This window comes from Grammomys surdaster, unplaced genomic scaffold (genome assembly GCF_004785775.1).
Source record: "Grammomys surdaster isolate TR1022 unplaced genomic scaffold, NIH_TR_1.0 266, whole genome shotgun sequence".
In the NCBI taxonomy this organism is placed as follows: Eukaryota; Metazoa; Chordata; class Mammalia; order Rodentia; family Muridae; genus Grammomys; species Grammomys surdaster.
The window spans coordinates 1085549-1100217 of record NW_021604707.1 but is presented as its reverse complement, the minus strand read 5'-3'; the positions used below and the strand labels follow the sequence as shown (position 1 = coordinate 1100217).

Here is a 14669-nt window from a genome sequence, read left to right as displayed (position 1 = left end):
GAGAGAGAGAGAGAGAGAGAGAGAGAGAGAGAGAGAGAGAGAGAGAGAAACAGAGAGAGGTGGAAAAGAGGTTTAATAAGAAAACAAAATACCAAAACACTGCATTGTGGGTAAGAATCTTCTTTTCAACAGATGGCTGAGACACATGCCATTGCCATGAAATAATGAAACTGGAACTCTAGTTTATTAACACATACAAAGGTTAATTCAAAATGAATCATTCATGTGATATAGGCACTGAAATATAAACCTCTTAGAAGAAAGCATAGTGTAAGGACCCAGAAAGAGGACCCCATCTCAAGTCCCAATCAGCGCGCACCCAAGGAGACACGAGAGACTGACTTGATCCAATGGCAAAAGGCAGTTTACTAACAAGGGCCCTTGGATCGAAACTCATCCCACGCAGGGGAGAGAATTTCGATGAAGACCCCAGGAAGTTTAGAACTTTTATAGGGGGAGGCACAAAGGGGAAGGGAAAAGGGGGAAATTCTGGCGCGGTTACATATGATTGGATATTTCAAACATCAGCACTTTGCGTAAGCAATCATTTTGACAGGCTGGATGACCCACTATTTTTGACCATGAAGCCTCAGACCTTCTAGGATAAACACCAGGTGGCCCATTACTCACTTGGGCATGTTTAGACTGGTCAAAATATGTCTTTGGTTGTTTCTACATTTCTGGTCACCTCGTCCCTAGAGGGGCTTGATATTTTTATTATGGCTATTCTCAGCAAGCTCAGCAAGCTGTCCTGTGGTCTTTGCCAAGTTGTTTGTGGTCTCTGCTGAGCTGTTTTAATTTTTACCCTTACACATAGGAGTGAATTTTTATGACCTCTGGTTAAATGGTGGGTTTTGGGAATATGACACCAAAAGTAAAACCAAAAAATAGCAAAATTTAACCATAAAAAGTAAAAATATCCATGTGTGGTAGCTCAAGACTTTACTCCCAGAACTCATTAGGCCGAGTCAAGGATATCTCTGTGAGTTCAAGTCTAGTCTGGGCCTCATAGTGAGCTCCAGGTCAGCAAAGGCTACACAGTGAGACCTTGTCTCAAAAAGATAAAATGAAAATTTCTGTATTATCAAGGATACCATTAAGAAAGTGAAAGATAGCCCGGTGGTGATGGCTCATACCTTTAATTGCAGCACTCAGAGGCAGAGGCCAGTGGGTCTCTGAGTTGAAGGCCAGCCTGATCTACAGAGTCCTGTTTTCTAGGACAGCCAGGGCCATACAGAGAAACCCTTTCTGAAAAGAAGAAAAGAAAGAAAGAGAAAACATAACTTACATAGTGAAGAAAATATCTATCAAGACATTTTTCTGACTTGTATGTATCCAAAGTACATATTAAAATTCAACAATAAATGACAACCCAATCAGAAATGGAGGATGCAGCTGAAAGATCTCTCCACAGAAGACAGAAACACATAAAAACACACAGATTCCCAGCATTATCAGCCACTAGGAAAACAAAGCAAAAGGGAAATGCAACTTCATCCAGATTTAGGATGGAAACCATAAAGACAAATTATACTTACTAGCAAGGATGTGAAGAGACTGGGGACCTCGGACATTGCTGGTGAGACTGAAAACTGAGGAGGTCACTTGGGAAAAGCCTGACAGTTCCCCAAAATGTTAAAGGTGAGGATTTAGTGAAGTGGTGGCATCTGAAAACCTCAGGCACCCTAACACCAGGAAAGGAAACAAACAAAATTAAAGAGTTATCATTTCGAGTTGCAGGGGTGCTAGCAGGTAATTCAAGAAGTTAGGGAAAACAAGCATTGTCAGAGGAAGGAAGGCTGGGACCCAACAAGATAAACCATTTATATATTAGAAGAGAATATTAGGAAAAGCATCAGAGTAAAGAATTTTTTATTATTATTATTTTCAAGAAAGAGTTTCTTTGTGTAGTCCTGGCTGTCCTGGAACTTGCTCTGTAGACCAGGCTGGACTCAAACTCAGAGATGCCTCCCAAGCGCTGGAATTTAAGGTGTGTCACCACGCCCAGTTAGTAAAGAATTTTTTTAAATAACTAACTCTATTAATTTGAGAATTTTATATAACACATTTTGATCATATTCTTTCTCCTCCCCCAACTCCAACTCCTCCCAGATCCTCTCCTACCTCTCTACCCACCCAACTTCATGTTGTAAAGATTGTTTTATTACGTTTGTCATGATTTTCTTTAAAGTTAATCCTAGTTGATTGACATAGTAGCTTTAGAGTTCATGTCAGAAATTCTGATTGGCAGGGATTAGCAGACAAGTTCTTTCCCTACAGGTGACAGCCTCTTCCATTTCATAATAAATCTCTGTGCTCAGTTTTTAAATGGACTACATTTTTAGGTACTATTTCAGCCTTTTTTTTTTCTTTAAGCAGAGGACTAGAACTACTGGTTTTGCGTGCTTCCTTGTGAATAGGTGTCTCCCAAAGTCTATTCTTGACTTGATGTCAGTTGTATACAGCCTCAGCCTTGGGATCCACATAGGCTGCAAAAGCAGATGAAATTTTAAAAGAGAAGTGTGTTAGTTGGTTAGATTCTAAGTGTTGGGTTCCTTGAGTTATTCTAATGTGGGAAGGAATAAAAAAAAAAGCCAAAGAAGAGACTAGCAAATAATACAGTCAGGATGGCTAACAGTGACCCCAGAAAACCAAAGGGCAAGATGTCTGCTTATGCCTTCTTCATGCAGACATGCCAGGAAGAACATAAGAAAAACCCAGAGGTTCCAGTCAATTTTGCAGAGTTTTCCAGAAGTGTTCTGAGAGGTGGAAGACAATGTCTAGCAAAGAGAAATCAAAGTTTGATGAAATGGGCAAAGGCAGATAAAGTACGCTATGATCAGGAGATGAAAGATTATGGACCAGCTAAAGGAGGCAAGAAGAAGGAGCTGAATGCCCCCAAAAAACCTCCATCTGGATTTTTCTTACTCTGTTCCGAATTCTGCCCCAAGATCAAAGCCACAAACCCTGGCATCTCCATTGGAGATGTGGAATAACTTAAGTGACAGTGAAAAGCAGCCTTACATTACCAAGGCAGCAAAGCTGAAGAAGTCTGAGAAGGATATTGCTGACTATAAGTCTAAAGAGAAGTTAGATGGTGCCAAGGGTCCTGCTAAAGTTGCCTGGAAAAAGGTGGAAAAGGAGGAGGAGAAGGAGGAATAATAAGAGGAAGAATAAGAGGAAGAATAAGAGGAGGGGGAAGATGAATAAAAACTGTCTCCTTATGAATACCTTAGAGTAGGAGAGCACTGTGATTGACACATCTCTTATTTGAGTTGTGTCTATTGCCTTGTTAGGGTTAACTACAAAATTTGATCACGATCATAATGTGGCTTCTCAAAGTGTCAGTGGTTTACATGAAGTGGCTGAGGGGGTCTTTGAAACTGTGTTAAAGTGGTACATAGCTCCAAATATTTTTAAAATGAAAAGGCACTCTGGCGTCCTTCTCACTCATTGCACTTTGCTGTTGGTGTGACAAGGCATTTGAAGATGTTTCTGGCATTTTGTTCTCAGCTCATAAGATAGTGTTAACTATATGGTTATTGGCTAGAAATCCTGAGTTGTCAACGGTACATATCTATAGTTTGTAAAGAGAACAAAACAACCCAGGCAGATTCTTGATGCTCCTTGTTTAGCATGGAGGCTGTGAGCGGGAGATGTCTTTTGGAGGGGGCCACAGCTCAGGGCATGCACTGTGAGGCTGGACCTGTTGATACTGTGGTGGGCATCCGTTTAGCTTCGGGCTGTCTTGTTTTTGTATATAGCGACATAGCATTCTGCTGACATTCTTAGTTGTGGAAAGGGGAGAGGGATCAGCAGACATGAGAAGTGTTTGGAGTTTTTTCCTTAGTTAAGTGCAGTAGATTTTAAACTTTTTAAAGAAACTGTAGAACTCATCATTGTCAGCAAAGCAAAGAACTACTGCATCGATGGAAGTTCAAGAACCCTCTATACCTAAACGCAATTTGCAACATTGTTATTTTTTGTATGTTTAGAATGCTGAAATGTTTTTGCAGTCAAATAAACAGTATTACATTTTTAAAACTGAAAAAAAAAAGTCAAAGAAAGATTTTTTAAGGTATTCCAGGATGTCCAAATGCAGACATGGTAAACCCTGGCAAACAAAAGAATGATTCCACTCCTGAGGAGTAAGCAAACTCTCTTGTATAAGTCTCATGGAAGAAGGAGTTTGGCTCAAAGACTATAACCCAGAACAGGAGCCGATCAGAGCATCCCAATCAGTCATTATCTATCTGGTTGTTCGGGGTATCTTCTGAAAGGAATCTCAAACTTTTACTGGTTGACAGGAGTGGACTGTCTCAGACAAGCTGCTGAACTCTTCCACCACAGGAGTTCCTGTCACAGGGAACATTAGGTCACACAGAGAAGGGAGGAGAGCAAGGAGAGAGAGGGAAGAGGGAAAGGGAGAGGGAGGGACTGGCTCTGTTTAAGACACTAAACTAGCCAGGCATACTGCCACACACCTTTAGTCTCAGTACTCTGAGGGCACAACAGGTAGATAGATCTCTGTGAGTTTGAGGTCAGCCTGATCTACATAGTTCCAGGACAGCCAAGGCTACACAGTGAGACCTTATCTCAACCAACCAAACATATAGAAGGGGGGAGCAACATAATTTGGTCTGAAATGCTCTGGCTGTCCAGTCAACCAAGGTTCTAGTCTGTGTGGAATGCTTGACACAGCCCATCTTTCTGGGAACTTTAATTTACAGGTCCTGTTAGCCAAACATTGCATTTTACGAGTGTAGAGAACAAATATCATTCCATGGTTCACAGTGTGAAGAAAGCTTATTCCTAGGATTTGATTTAGCTAGAACTGAGTAGACAAGAAAGCAGCCTTTTCAGGAAGAAGTAGTTGGCAAAGCAATTAATTAAGGGAAAAAAAATTCCTGGACCACATTAAATCACCACCGATGTAGATCTGGTCTTCCTCCTTTGTCTTCTCTATCTGACATAATGTTTACATGTGACATATAACAGAAGTATTATTCTTAAAGTTAATTAAGAACTCAGTGTGGTCTAAGGAAGTAAAGAGATTATAGAGGTATATACAAAATTGTGAAAGAATAAAGGTTTTTGGTTTTTTTTTTTCTTAAAGAACTAAAGGTGGTAGCTGAGGGAAATAGGTTCTTTGTCTTTTTTGTTGTTTGTTTGTTTGTTTTTTGTTTTGGTTTTTTTTTTTTCTGAGACAGGGTTTCTCTGTGTAGTCCTGGCTGACCTGGAACTCACTCTGTAGACCAGGCTGGCCTCTAATTAAAAAATCCACCTGCCTCTGCCTCCCAAATGCTGGGATTAAAGGCGTGCACCACCACTGCCCGGCTCTTTGTCTGTTTTTTAATCAACCAAAAAAGTTATTTATGCAACAGTTTTATTTTAGGATACTGTATTTTTAAGTGGTTTTCCTAATTGAAAAAAATTGTCACACAATATATTCTAATCAGTTTCTCCTCCAACTCCTCCCAGATTCTCCCTACACACCCAACTCTATGCTCTTTCTCTCTTTAGAAAGTAACAGAAACAAAAATAAAAGTTTTTCAAAAAGAGAAATGCACACGCACACACACACCAAAAAAAAACCCCTATGAAAACATAAAATTGGAAACCAGAATATACATGCAAGATAACAGTATGACAAAAAAAAAAGCAATATGAAGCACAAAGTCTACTAAAGTAGCACTGCTACTTCCCCTCAATAGCAGGACCCCATCTAACTTAAACCTGTGCATGCTGCCACAGCCTCTGTGAGTTTATCTGTGGGGTGCTGGATTTCTATTTAGCAAATTCAATAATCTTAAATATCACCCTATTAATTCATGTGACCTTTATTTACACCCTAACTCAAATAAGCTTTTCTGCCACACACAAAAACTCTAATTTTGTCTTAATATATTTTCATTCTAAATGATCTTTTGATCCAAAACCTTATTTTACTATATAAAATTCATTCTCATCCAAAGGCATTTCCCTTTTCCTGTTAGCCTTCCTTCTCAACTGTAAATTTCATACCTATGGCTTTAGATCTATTTCTCTTACACGATGGTGGTCCCTTTCTGCCTTTTAAAAATATCTTTCTCATCCCGAAAATACCGATTTCTCAATAAAGCAACTGTATCTTAAGTGAATACTCAGAAAGCTGCTCGTGAAACAAAGGGGAAAATATGCACACGCTTTCCAAATGCTTAACAAACAGAAACACAGCAAAACTTTACATTTTAAGAAACAAAGTTAGGTAACTGTCCACAAAGGAGAAACTATATAATGAGATACATTAAGGTTGTCTGTAAATCTCAAGATGTCTTTTTCTTTCTTTTTTTAAAATTTTTATTTATTTATTATATGTAAGTATTCTGTAGCTGTCTTCAGACACCCACAAGAGGGCATCAGATCTCATTACGGATGGTTGTGAGCCACCATGTGATTGCGGGGATTTGAACTCATGACCTCTGGAGGAGCAGTCAGTGCTCTTAACCACTGAGCCATCTCACCAGCCCGTCTTTTTCTTTCAAATGATACTTTCCATGAAAATTTCATGCAATACATTTTGGCCATATCCGTGCTCTGTATCCTACTACCTAGCTCCTCCCGCCCCCACCCAAAATCTCCCATCCCCCACCCCACTTTAATCAAGTCCAGTCTGTGTTGCCCAGCTACTTACTACTCGTGGAAGTGACGCCTGAATGGGACTGGACATCCTATTCAGGGCTGAGCACTCCACAGTTTCTTATTCTCTACACACTCATCTATTGAGGATCTCTTCACTAACTGCCGTCTACTGCAGGGAGAAAGTTCTCTGCTGAGGGTTGAAAGATAATATTCACTTACAGGTAAAGCAAAGCAGTATGTCATTAAGTCTTTGTTTGTTTGTTTGTTTGTTTGTTTTTCGAGACAGGGTTTCTCTGTGTAGTCCTGGCTGTCCTGGAACTCACTCTGTAGACCAGGCTGGCCTCGAACTCAGAAATCTGCCTGCCTCTGCCTCCCAAGTGCTGGGATTAAAGGCGTGTGCCAACACCGCCCGGCTGTCATTAAGTCTTAATACTATTTCCACTTTAGCAATTATAGTATTAGTTTCTCCCTTAGGGCCTTAATTGGCGACAGGTTCTTGGCCCTGTTAACACTATCAGATATAGATTCCATCTCCTGGAGCAGATTCCATCAGAAAATGATTAGTTACTCCCATAACATCCTGTGCCCTATCTTAATTAGTGGGCAAATCTGGAGAGATTTCATAACACACACACACACACAATACACACACAAATAAATGTAAATTTTGAAGTTTTAAAAAATTTTTTAGTTTTATTGTATCCTGGGTTGACAAAACTAAGGGCTTTGTAAAACCTGCTTTTAACAATCAAAAATCATCTTAAAATGCCCCCACACACATACACAGACATACACACACTTAAAGTTAAGCATATGCTGACAATACTGCTCAAAAAATTTTTAAATTTTTAAAGGGGCCACATATTTTGTTATTTTCCTCCCTTAGGATATAAAATGAATATAGAGATATTCACATGAAGACAATTGCCATACATATAACAGCTCCACTGCTAAGAAAATAATACACTAACAACTATGAATGGTGTGTCAACAAGTTATATTTATTATATTTAAGACGATTATGTTTAAAAGAAGGGATAACTTGTCATTGTTGATATTCTCTGTATGGGATTCCTCAGTGATTGTGAAAGATGAGTTTATTTAAGAAGTCCTCATAAGCATTTGTGGAAAGCTTCTGTTAAACCTGAGGGGGGAAAACATTTCCATGGCTGTCTGATTAAAGCAAGCTGTATGTAGTAGCAATGCACGAGGGACTGGCCAGACTGCTTCCCCCTCAGTCAGAGTTCCAGAGAACAACCCCTCCCTGGCTTTTGAGGTCTCTTTTATGTGGAAGGGTTAGGGTTGGCAGAAAATAGCTGTTGAGGTCATTGGCTGTTAGCACCTGGAGGGCTCAGGCCTCAAGGCTGCCTGTGTGGTAGATAAGTGCAAGAATACATCATGTGGAAGGGGAGCCATCACGAGTGTTCATGAGTTTAGCAAGGCAAGGGGGTGGGTATACCTCATGGGGATACAAGTTCAGCACAAGCTGAAAAACATGGTTTGCAGGATACAGTAGGCTTGAGAAACAGAAACTTATTCTCCTAAGGTATGGAGAGTTAATAACAATGTGTGACACTGTGTCTCAACAATGTAGCTGTTGGCTTCACACTTCACCCAGAGAAGGGAGGAGAAGGAGAAAGAGGTGGCTGAAGGCATTTCTGTTGGCCATAGAAAAGACTGCTGGAAGATTTATAAAGGGAGGACATGACTCCTCCAAGGAATAGCTTGGGGTTTTTATTGTAGATATGAGAGAGAGCACAGCCAGAGACATCGGGAAGAATCCAGAGCAGGGAGAGAAAATGGCAGACAAACTATGGCCATGATTTGCCATCTTGGGATGGGCAGGAGCCCCAATGAGGACAAGCACTAAGTCTTGGCTGAAAAGGCAAGAAGCCCATGTGAGGATACACCCAGCAGTGAAGGTGGGGAAGCCTCTGCCCAGGAAGACCCATTGAGGTTAATCCCTCAAGCTTTTGACCAAACAACCCTGGAAATGGATGCAGGGAACACAGCAAGTGCAAGCCTCCCATAGAGCTTGACTGAATTTGGTTTGGAGAAGGGAGAGAAGAAATAGGGGACTCAAGAGTCAAATGGCCCTTCCAGTAAGGGATGCACTAACACTACAGCTAACACAGTTAAGGTCCAAAGCAAGAGGCTTCAGTTCTGCCAGAAAAAGCAAGGTGTGTAAGGGTCTATGATTCATGGAAGAATGACACCCTGGTCTCAAATAGTATGTAAATGCAAAGAGTGTTTTATTCTGCAGAAGTCCAGCAAAGATGGAGGGACCCCCAAAGTGAGCTCACAGGCCAGATTTAAAGCACATTAGGGCTATTTCGGAGAGGGCAAGGAGACCTCTGTTTTAATCTTGGCTCTATCTCTAGGGACATTCCGGAAACATTGTTGGGACCAGTGGGGTAGGGAGTGGGAGGGGCTGGTACTGTTGCCGAGGAAGTCTGGAAACTGCTGCTGACCCATTGTCCTTGCCTCAGGCCAGGTGGCAGGGAAGCTTCTGAGGACTGGACTTGCCCAGTTCTTAGAAACAGAGATTTATGTTATCAGGAAAAAAAAAAAAAAAAAGAAACAGAGATTTAGGCCTAGTCTCCTGAACTGCTGATTTGAAACCTATCATGGAGTCAGCCTAGCCCTCTCAGGTGTCTACTCGCAAGGATTCTGAAGGAATGGGAGGTGATGTACCACAAGGAAGCAGGCCAGGTTGACCTGTGATCCGTGCTACGGACACACATGACTGACATGGATTAGAACGGCAGCTGAAACATAATTGCAGTTCAGCTGCCTCAGACTCTGTCTGGCCGGGGCCTAGTTTTGTTTCTAATCCTATTCACAGTCTGGTTTGCTCAAGGCCTACAAGTTACCTGGAAGTTCAAGATTTTCTAACTGGCAAAGCTGCTTCCACCATTTTAGAAGATGAAACCATCTTGGTTTCGGAAGGTCAGGATCCCCTGGCTAATGACCAAAGGGAAGAGCCAGCCTAGGGTTCAAACCACACATCATCAAGCAAAAAAAAAAAAAAAAAAAAAGATCACTCTCAAGCCATAAAATCGAATGGAGTTTGCTGCCCTGTGAACTTCAGACTTGCTTGAGTCCCACAGCTTTCTTCCTTATGGTCCCTCCTGTGATGGCAATGTCAACACATATTTCAGAAGCAGATACTTTCTTGTTTTTAAGTATCACTAGTAGAGGGTTTTGCCTCAGAAAGAATCCTACAGTGAGACTTGCTCACAGCCTCTCAAGGTGATTCCCCGGGGATTAGCCAGTGTTCTGCTGTGAAAAGACACCGAAACCAAAACAACTCTCATAGAAGAAAGCATTTCATTAGGGCTGGTTTACAGTTTCAGAGGTTTATTCCATTATCATCTCGGTGGGAAGCATGGTGGCTCACAGGCAGACATGGTGCTGGAGAAGTAGCTGGGTGTTCTTTATCTGGATCTGCAGGCAGCAGGAAGAATCTCTGGGCAGTTTCTGGGTGTGGGATAGGCTTTCTGAAACCTCAAAGTCCACCCTCAGTGACACACTTCCTCCAACAGGGTCATACTTCCTAATCCTTTCAAACATTGTCACTCTATGGTGACCAAGTATTCAAATCTATGAGCCTAAGGGGGCCCGTTCTTATTCAAACCAGGGCAGTGCTGTAATGGGTTAAGACTTCAACACTGTTGGGACCCAGTGAACACACTTTGCATGTGAGAAGACCTAAAAGGGAATCTGAGGGGAGAATTGGGCAGAGTGTGATAAGATAAAGAACTTCCTTCAAATTCTTGTGGTGACATCCTGATTCCTAGTACCTTAGAATGCACTATTTAACACACTGAGGTCATTGGGATGAGCTCTCAACTAATACAACTAGAGTCTGTACAACAGGAATGGTTGAACCCAGGCGCAGACAGAAGGAAGGGGACGTGATAAAGACACAGGAGAAAGATGTGTCTCTGTAAGCTAATGAAAGAGGTCCCAAACAGAATCAAGACTTCTGCTTGGGTTTTAGTCTTCACAATTGTAAGAAAACAAATGTCTGCTGTTTGCTGACCTCCTGACTGGAGTACTTTGTCATGGCAGGTCTAGCAGACTAGACAACCAGTTTAATTTCATATAGTGAAACATTCAACAGTAAAAGGGAATTCTGGGGATTGAGGACGTAGCTCAGCAGAAGAGTGCTTGCCTATCCTGTGCAGAGACCTGAATTTCATCCCCAGTGTGGGGGAGGGGTGGTGGAGACAGAATTATTCATAACTGTGTTAGTTAACTTTTTGTTGCTGTGATAAAATACCATGATCAAAAGCAATTGGGGGGGGGGGGGCGGCCAAGAGTTTCTTTGGGCTTGTGGTTCCAGAGGGAGAGTTCATAAAAGCAGGAGAGCAAGCAGCCACAGCAGAAACTGAGAGATCAGAACTTCAGCCACAGACATAAGGCAGAAGGCAAACCAGAAGTGGATGAGGCTATAAATTCCCAAAGCCTACCTCCAATGACACTTTTCCCGCTAGCCAGGCTACACCTCCTAAACCTCCCCCAAGCACTGCCACCAACTGGGACAACAGGGGACCAAGTGTCCAAATACCGGAGCTTATGAAGGGCATTTCTGGTTCAACCCTCCAGATTCCACTCCCTGACCCCACAGGCCCACGTCATAGTGCAAGATGCATTTAGTGCAACTTCAAAAGCCTTCCAGAGTCTCAGCATTGTTTGAAGGTCCAATGTCTCTTCTGAGACTCACAGTGATCTCCTAACTGTGGTTTGGTTAAAATCAAAAAGGAAATGATGTACTTCACAACATAAGACAGGGGGTGGGCACAGTGAGGAAATCCTAGACCAAATCCTACCAGGAGTCCTTTTCTTTCTCACGTCTTCTACCTTTACGTCCATGGAGTTTAGGATTGTAGATTGGGGAAGGGTTAAAAGAGAGAACAAGACAATCCGGCCAACCCCACCATTCCAGCTGTGCTCCTCTTCCAATGTTCTCCCTAGAAGTGAAACAGAAAGACAGGTGCCTGAACCATGGGGCAGGTTCCCAACACTGCCCCTTGGATGTGTGCATCCCCTCCTGCTCCTGCCATATGGTTCATGACTACGAAAAGACAGCGCATCCATTGAGACAAGAATGTTGAAGGTGTCCCTCTGTGAAAGCATTTTCTCATGTTTGTTTTCCCGTTGGTGGAGTTTTCTTTCTGTTGGAAACATTCTGTTGTGCACTGGTCACTCTTCCTGTGTATATCACCAAGCACATTGCTGGAGTATTTACTTAGTACTTATGTTTTTTTGTTTTTGTTTTTAAAAAAAATAGGGCTGGAGAGATGGCTCAGTGGTTAAGAGCACTGACTGCTCTTCCAGGGGTCCTGAGTTCAAATCCCAGCAACCACATGGTGGCTCACTACCATCTGTAATGGGATCTGATGCCCTCTTCTGGTGTGTCTGAAGACATCAAAAGTGTACTCATGTACATAAGATAATTTTTGCTGGGCAGTGGTGGCGCACGCCTTTAATCCCAGCACTTGGGAGGCAGAGGCAGGCGGATTTCTGAGTTCGAGGCCAGCCTGATCTACAGAGTGAGTTCCAGGACAGCCAGGGCTATGCAGAGAAACCCTGTCTCGAAAAACCAAAAAAAAAAAAAAAAAAAAATAGTATATATGATATTGAGGAAAAAAACAAAATTTACTAATCAAAAGATTAATTCTTTTAAATCAAGCCACCATTCCTCCTTATTTTAGAGGATGACAGAACAGTGGAAAAGAGAAACCTCAGCTGGATCCTGAACCTATTGGTGATCCAAATTATTAGAGATCTTTTCTTTCTAGTTAAGCTACTCATTGTCTGGTTTCTTCTTTACTAAAACTGACTCATCTTATAAAGTCTACCACCTGTTCCACAATGTAGTTCACCACCCAGGGAGGTCATCCATTCATCTGTGAATGGAAGAAATCTTCCTCTTCCATCTCTATCTACAGTCAGATCAAGGTGCTCAGCCTTCTGTGTAGTATATGTGCTTCAGGCCTGCTGTGCACAGGTGTGAAGTTTAGACCAAGTCAAAGGCAAGGGCAGGGCTTGGCATCTGGTACCAAGTACACAGATGCAGATAAGGACCCCACCTAAACATAATCTATTGGGGAGCGCAGGGGAATTCTGGAAGGCCAGGGAAAAGGAGATGGCAGTCAGTCTACAAGGCTCTGGCACGCATTTGCAAAGCTGGTTTTTCTGAACCTTTAAAACCAATAAAATGGAGTACAACAGGTTTGTTAATAACAAGAATCTGAGTTAACCATTAAGCAAAAGGATGAAAGGAGGCTTTGCAGTTGTATCAGAATGAAGATTATAGCAGTTAATTTCTTCTGCAAAACTGAGGGGGAAAGGATAATATATAAAACTAGACAAATCTCTCAAAACCAATCACTTCATGGAACTGAAAGCTAACCTAATGTAAGCAACAAAGTGAGAAGTATTTATTCTTGGAAAGCTTCTATCTTCGGGTAAGAACATTTTGCCCACAGATGCTTCCATCACCCCCTTACTCAGTTGATGACTTTTAAGTAAGATCAGCTAATCGTGAAACTATTGGTAATAAAGACTAAATTCCAAGCGTGAAAAACTGTTGGCTTTGCTGCCCGTGAGAAATGAACATGTAATGAATACTCAGAAATGAGAAATTATTTATATATATATATTAGCTTTGATAGCCTCTCAACACAGACCTGGGAAATCCCAGCAACAAGTGAAGGTCAAGGAAGACGTGAAAGCCGGCCTTCTCTAACCCATAAACAGATACCTTGACACAGACTGGATGCCATGAAGAATTAAGGGACTGAAGCAAACCTCTGCTCAAATAATTGACTAATAATCTCTAATAATTTGTTATGAAAATAAGGATGCAACCTTTACAAAATCAAACTAATAAAGATCAAGAATTATAGCCAATGCCGGGCAGTGGTGGCGTACGCCTTTAATTCCAGCACTTGGAAGGCAGAGGCAGGCAGATTTCTGAGTTCGAAGCCAGCCTGGTCTAGAGTGAGTTCCAGGACAGCTAGGGCTACACAGAGAAGCCTTGTCTCAAAAAAAAAAGAATTATAGTTAAATAAAGATAAAATCCGTACATCATGCAGGTCTCTATAAGCCATGTAAGCCAATATAGAGTCCAGAGCTGCTACAATTAAAATGGACAAGACATAGAAACAGTAAAGTATGAACTACTACAAAAACCAGAGACACAAGAAGTAGAAAAAACTCTAAATGGCTTGAATGCTGTGTTTAATAGACAAAGACTTCAATTCAGTTATTTTAAATCTGTTCAGAGAATTAAAACTGTACAAAGGATTAAAAGAGAATAAATGAACATAACTCAACAAATAAGATTCCTAAGTAGAGAAAGGCAAACTTCAAAAAGAGTGGAAATCCTAACACTGAAAAAAGTACAATCACTGAAGTTAAAAACTACTTAGATCAGGGCACTATGGTAATACACACCTGTGGTGGTAGAACTTGGCAAGCTGAGGCAGGATGATGATAAGTTCAAAACCAGCCTCGACTATAAAGTGAGACCTGTCTCAAAGGTATGAGGAGAAGGAAGACAGATGGAGAGAAATAAAAAGGGATAAGGAGAGAGATGAAGGGAGGAAAGAAAGGGAACAAAGAATCAAGTAACTTGAAAAAGATCTAGTTTGAAGAGCAGGTGTGAAAAAGAACAGAGACAAGTCACAGAACCGGCAAATCATGGGAAAATATTAAATTTCCCCACATACATGCAGCATGAACTCCAAAAGAAGAAAGGGAGGAACAAAGAAATGCCAACTAAAAAACTTTCCAAATCTGATGAAAAACTTTACCTTATAGACCCCAAGAAGCTCAGCCAAAATTGTGAACTTCAGGTTCGAAGAGAGAACCTCTCTCAAAAAGCCAGGAGAGGATACCCGTAAACTTACGAGTAACAAAAATGGCAGTGTGGGGTGATGCCTGAGCCTGAGTCCTCACTGCTAATGGGAGATGAATTTTTGAGCTAATAAAGGTCACCCCTAAGGCTATCTATCCTTTTTGCAAGATGTCCCACG

The 14669-nt window shown here is 41.5% G+C and overlaps 1 protein-coding gene and 1 pseudogene across 1 annotated transcript in view; both read left to right on the top strand.

Annotated features, from left to right (window-relative positions):
* Tmem45b (transmembrane protein 45B) overlaps positions 1-14669 on the top strand; it is a 40581-nt gene that overhangs the window by 18512 nt on the left and 7400 nt on the right. The window lies entirely within an intron of this gene.
* Positions 2628-3210, top strand: LOC114628246 (annotated as a pseudogene).